Genomic DNA, 5,921 nt, shown 5'->3' on the forward strand with positions numbered 1-5,921 from the left:
AGAACTCATAGAAATCACATGCACAATCAACTCAACTGGAATGACACGGAAACAAGAATATGTCAACACGATAGGTTATAAACCTCAAGTCGTGTGCTAGTGATGGACAATAGGTTTACTCTTGATAAGTTCTTGAAGCTATTCAAGACGATTAAGGCTCACACTAACTTTTTGAGATATAAGATTCTCTTGTCAAGAAACATTCCTTGACAAACAAATATTCAAGAGTTAGTGTGGATTCTTATCGAGACAAACACTTCACACAATTGGTCCTAGTTGGTCTTTGTCATATCCGAGACATCACAACTTACCAATTTTAAATGTGCAAGAGTAAGAAAACATTTCTACTCCACATTTGACAAGTGTTATAAACCTTCTTACAATTATGTCACTCAAGTCTCAATCTTGGAGTATGACTCTAAGACTTGTTTCTGGAACGAAGTATGATTCACCCTTTTTGATTTAACCATTTCAACAATTTCCGATTCCTCTTCTTATCCATACTAGTGCACTAAGGTGTCCTTAGAGGATCAATCGTGATATGGTTTCATAATCATTAAGACAGTCATAAAACATGATACTCAAGTATTGTCCCTTCTTTTCAGATTGGAGAAACTTTTATCTTTCTGCCTAATTGATTCTTCTTATTCGTTCTGCTATTCATTGAAACTTTTCCAATTACACTTAATCTTGTAAGTATAACCATATTTACTACACTTTAGTAAATCATAACAAATAGTCTTATCGTTCTTTGTGGTGGACTTGACCAGTACACATCAATGTGTACTAGTTTCCCCAGTCCTTCACTTGACTCACATCTTTATGTGAACAAGGAATTAGTCTAAATTTTTCAAAGATGAAGGTTCTCATTCATCACACAATACCAGTTGCACGATTCCAAGTTTTTGTCCAATTGAAACTTGGGTGATGAGAATCATTCCTTATTTGGTAAATTTTTTGACACTACCACAAATAACATAACTAAGAATCACATCCATTTTTCAATATTGCTAACAATAGAAACATACAAACATCAATTTTCACAAATGCCATTGCAAGGAAAATATAAATAAGACAAAAACAAATTTTATTTATAAAAATGCGGAAAAACTTGTCCTTACAATGCAGTTACAAATGAAAACTATGTAAATATTCCTAAGAAATCTATCATAACTCCTAAGTAGTAGCTAAAAAATCCGATCATCGAACCATGCGATCGAAATCCATCTCTTCGCGATCAGACTCAGCTCACACTTCCTTTAAGCTTCCTTTCTTTTCTTCGATCCTACAAAATATCAAAATGCAATCTTATTACGTAATGTATTAAGAATCTACAAATAGGAACTTAATAGAGTTAGATAGTGGACTTTACCTTAACCAGAGCCATACATCTTGACTCTCCCATCCTTGCGATCTATCAGGTAAATAAGGCAGCTTCGTAACCAATTCCCCTTCTCTTGGCAGTAGTAACAAATGGACTTTTTTGGAACAACACATGGGACAATCTCAGATTCAGTCTTTCTCTTTACCATCCGGTCAAATGGTTTGACCTTGGCCAATCCCTTTCCATTGGGAAGAGAAGACTTTTCTGGACTTCCAATGTTGTCATTGTCAATGTCCATGGAAGTTTGGGAGGTCGATCTACCAGTCAAATTTGCTTTACCAGTACGCCAAATCATCGTTGATTCTGCAACAATAAGCAAATATGTAAGATCAATGAGGGTCACGTCGTGGTCCACCATATAGTAATCCTTGATGAACTCACTATATGATTCAGGAAGTGATTGAAGAACCAAGTCAACAACCAACTTCCTTGAGACAACGACACCCAACATTCCCAACTTGTCAATATGCAACTTCATCTCCAAGACGTGAGCACATATTGACTTTCCATCTTCGTGGTTGCTTTCCAATAGGGCTTGAGTGACCTTGAACTTTTCAAGTCGTCGAACACGTGGGTCAGGGAGAATTATTGGAGGAGGCGGAGGAAGTGAAGAATGATTTCCATTTCCATGATCCAATCGTGGAACATCATCTTCAAGTGGAAAGCTTTTTCCAAGGGATTCAGGAAGACCATAGTTGTTAGATTTTGACATCTACAAAAGGGAGAAATACAAGTTAGTTGATAAGAGTCCTTGATATAACACCCAAATGAAATATCAAGGCTAGGATCCAACACAATATTCTACAAATCGATCGGAAGAGGGATGTCGTAATCCAGTTGCAGAACATTTGAAGGTAGGCAAATGACGATTTACCAATTTCCACCATGAAAAACGAAAAAGAATATTAGGTTTTAAATGAATTGAAACTCCTAGATCTTTTGAGACTCATTGAACTTTTCAATGACATGTTTAATCTTGATTATGCCCTTCAAGTTTGTGAATGGGATGCCGAGGATCACAAACAAGGTGTGAATAACCATGCAAATTAGCTTGGTACTCTCGAAGACGTTTATCACCTAATCAATATGTCGGTTAACCACACACGCTCCATTGATCTATGATAATCTACGAGCTACCCATTGCCATCCTTCATTAGTCCCAGATTAGTATGCCGGTTAACCACACACGCTTCACTAACGACCAACAAGGTGCAATGTGCAATTTCATGGATTAGCACCAAATTCACATTTTTCCTAAAGTAACTAAGATTTGGGAATTTTTTTATAAAAGTGTTTAGTTACTTCATATTTCATTATAAATATGATGGAAGATTGTGTCCTATCATACCCGTTCGACTAACGACCCTCCACTAGTCAAGGGTGCGGTGGTTAAGAGTGGATACCCAATGGCGGTCATTTTACAGGCTGCTTCCTTAAACACCCCTTATAGACCAGCTTCGTGAATGAGGCCTACTAACGGTAAGACTGACTCTTTACTTATACATATATAATATATTATACTTTTAATTTTATATATAGTATAAGGGTGTATTTTACACATTTAAAATACTAGGTGGTTTAATCTATTAATAAATTAGACTTTTAATTTGATTAATCTTAAACCATATTATTATGGATTTATTAATTATCTCTTTTAATTAAACACTTAATTAATTTAATAAAACCATAAGGGGTGATTTGAACTATTCAAAATACTAGGGTTTTAGAATTTAATATTTCAAAATTATAACTTTTAATTAAATTTCAAATTCCAAAACTTGAGGGCAAATTTTGAAACTTTTTAAAATATCTTTTAGATCAAATTTAAAAAATAATTAAATATCATATAATTAATATTTATTACATAATTTGACCTAATCTTACTTTTAAGCCAAGATAATTCAAATCAAAAATACAAATAATTAATCTTTATCATATAAAACAAGTAATTATCTTAAATTTGACAATTATCCATTAATTTGATTAGGATAACAATTACCATAACAGAAAAATCTGATTTTAATTTGGAAAAACAATTTATGGTAATTATCTAAATCAAATTAGGGGCAAAATTTTCGAAATTTGCTGTTATATCTGAGCTCACGTCGTGAGCCCGGTTTAGAAACGAAAATATTAATTTTCCAGCTTTGAAAACTTAACTTTTGCATCATATAACAGAAAAACTACCTCAGGCTCTGATACCACTGATGGGTTTTGAGCATAACATCATTCCTATGGTGTGCATGCAACCCTAATGCTTTGGATCTAGGTTTTCCTCAAGTTACACATGCAAACAATCTTCCAAAGCATAAACCCTAATCTAACATGTCTAAGAACGAAATTCATATGTAAATAAGGGTTTGGAATCTTACCTTACTTGTTATGTAGCAATAACAAGAACAATCCACAAAGTCCTTGACTCTTGAAAGCTTAGTGCCCCAAGTGTTGCACCTCTAATGGAGTCACAAACACTTAATTCAAGAAAATGACTTGGGAGAGAGGTGAAATCGGCTAGGGCAACTCAATGAAGACATCGGGCCGATTTCCATATGCTAAGGGATCTATTTATAGTTGAGGCTATTAGGGTTTTATGGTGGAAACCCTAATTTCCTTGCTTAGGGCTTAAGCAATCCATGGAGCCCTAATAGAAAGCCCCTTGGACGAAATCCTTATGGGTTTCCCATAGATTTCGTCCAATCTCTTCTATTAGGAGTCCATAGCCCAACCAGCAACTAACAGTTAATTGCAATATCAGTCCCCTTTATTTAATCAGACTCTTTTGATCACCAAATTAATTCCAAATTAATTTCCGATCAATACTAATTAAATAATATGATTTCCAAATAATATATTAATCTTGTAATATATTAATAAAATCATTTTGAGTATGAATTTATTATTCATATAATAAATTCTACTATCTCTCCTATTGTCATCCTATCAAGTTGCATGAGTGAAGGCAACCCAAAAGGACCATGCTCATAATCGGGTCAAGTACATACCAAAATAGTTATGGGCTTAGACACCTAATCCAACAGTTAGCACTTCAGATCTAAGGTCTTGAGGGGCTTTCATGGCATAAAGGTGTCAACTTTATGGCCATGAAAGTCTCATGCAACCTTTAGACCATCATTTTGGCCTTTTGGAGCTTCTAATGGCCATGCATGTAAAGAAAATTGGGACTTTACTTGATCTTCTTGTCCCTAGAGTCCAGATCCAGGACCTCATGGTCTACCTTGTAGTTTTGGTGGTGTTTGGATTAAGACTTTGGCCTTTTTGGGTTAGGGTTTGAGCTTAACCCCTTTAGGAAATGTATTAATGGGTAGAGTTGGAAACTTTACCCTTCTAGAGGCATTTCCAGTCTAGATCTGGAGTTTAGGGTGTGGATATGAAGAATAAGGGCTTAATGCATTAAGAAGGGAAAACAGACTGAAAAAATCGACGAGTCTATAGAGGAACTCGACGAGTTGGGTCGAAGTGTCTCGAATCTGTTAAAAAGGAAGAACTCGGCGAGTTGGAGAGAAACTCGCCGATTTGGGTCGCGACTTCACGATTTTGTGATTATGGGAACTCAGAGAGTTGAAGAGTCAACTCGGAGCGTTGACTTTGACTTTGACCTAGACTTGAAATTGACCATAGTTGAACCTAATGGGTTATGAGTATGAAATGACAACTAAGGGATTTTTTGGTTCAGGGATTGAGTAGAGCTGATTTTGGGGCAGAGACGCTTCAGCTATCATCCGACATTTGAGGTGAGTTTCCTCCTGGTTTGAACGGGTGGAAGGCACCAATGTCGGCCCGTGTATGTTATATGTGTTGATTAGTAGCTAAGTGTGGGCAGGGCCCGTATCTGAGCATTACTTGAGTATGGATATGGAATGGATTGGTAGATTTGGTTATACTTGTTGTATGTGTGATACTTGTTTGTGTTTCTTAGTTAGCTGAGTGTGGGCGAGGCCCGTAACTCCTAGTTAGCCGAGTGTGGGTGGGGCCCGTATATCCTAGATAGCTGAGTGTGGGTGGGGCCCGTATCTCACTAAGCGTGGGCGGGGCCTATTATCTGAGTGTGGGCGAGGCCCGTATCTCCTTGAGTGTGGGCAGGGCCCGTACCTCCTAGTTGTATGTTATGTGTATGGTATGTGGTAGTTTGGGGGAAATTCACTAAGCTTCGTGCTTACGGTTTTCAGTTTTGGTTTCAGGTACTTCCGGTAGCAAAGGGAAGAGCTCGGGATGACTGCATTGCACACATCATGATGTTTTAGCATGGGATGTTTACTCTGCTATATTCGACATATGTTTTGATATGGATATACCGTTTATGATGTGTTGAGATACTATGACTCATGTTTTGATGAAATTATTTTAATTGCTAAGGTTTATTTATGATTTAAAAACGAAATTTTTGGGGCCATATTTTATGAGTGTTACACCTCTAGTGTATGTGGCTAGGGATCGGTTTTCCAAAGGGTTATGACTCTTAATATAACTTCTAGATAACCCTGAAACCCTAGATTTGAATATTAAAATAATAGTATTT

At 36.4% G+C, this 5,921-nt stretch overlaps 1 long non-coding RNA gene across 1 annotated transcript; it reads right to left on the reverse strand.

Annotated features, from left to right (window-relative positions):
* Positions 1 to 1,106: 1,106 nt before the first annotated feature.
* LOC145134018 (uncharacterized) lies at positions 1,107 to 2,988 on the reverse strand. The gene is made up of 3 exons (XR_013718867.1): positions 1,766 to 2,988; positions 1,373 to 1,687; positions 1,107 to 1,285 (listed from the first exon to the last, which is right to left on the reverse strand). It is a non-coding gene; the product is annotated as an uncharacterized LOC145134018 (long non-coding RNA).
* Between the last annotated feature and the right edge of the window lie 2,933 nt (positions 2,989 to 5,921).

Source organism: Lactuca virosa, chromosome 8, assembly GCF_052849685.1.
Source record: "Lactuca virosa cultivar CGN04683 chromosome 8, Lactuca_virosa_CGN04683_v6, whole genome shotgun sequence".
In the NCBI taxonomy this organism is placed as follows: domain Eukaryota; kingdom Viridiplantae; phylum Streptophyta; class Magnoliopsida; order Asterales; family Asteraceae; genus Lactuca; species Lactuca virosa.